The sequence below is a fragment of the Penaeus monodon genome, chromosome 29 (genome assembly GCF_015228065.2).
Source record: "Penaeus monodon isolate SGIC_2016 chromosome 29, NSTDA_Pmon_1, whole genome shotgun sequence".
Classification (NCBI taxonomy): domain Eukaryota; kingdom Metazoa; phylum Arthropoda; class Malacostraca; order Decapoda; family Penaeidae; genus Penaeus; species Penaeus monodon.
Window position 1 is genome coordinate 4598171 of NC_051414.1, and position 342 is coordinate 4598512.

The window sequence follows — 342 nt, forward strand, 5'->3', positions numbered from 1 at the left end:
TTGGGTGTCACTTTTGTTTTTATTATGTGTGTTTTTATTTGGTGTGCGTTTGTGTCTAGTTGGGTATTAGTTTTTTCTGTGTGTTTGTTTTGTGTAGTTATTTTTTTTTGTTTTTTGTTTTTGGGTGTCTGTTTGTTTGCATAGATGTTTTGTTTGGTGTGTGTTTGTGTATTAATGCGTTTAAGAATCTTGTTGTGTGTGTAGGCGTTGGAGTGGGTACATCTTTAAGAACGAGTGCCTCTGTGGGTGTGAGTGTAATGCATTTCTTTCCCATCTCAAGAACACCGGAAATGAGTCACTATGAGTCGCCTCCCCCCCCCCCCTCTCTCCTACGATGCCTCT

At 40.1% G+C, this 342-nt stretch overlaps 1 protein-coding gene across 1 annotated transcript in view; it reads left to right on the plus strand.

Moving 5' to 3' along the window:
* LOC119591626 (nephrin-like) overlaps positions 1–342 on the plus strand; it is a 125992-nt gene that overhangs the window by 123049 nt on the left and 2601 nt on the right. The window lies entirely within an intron of this gene.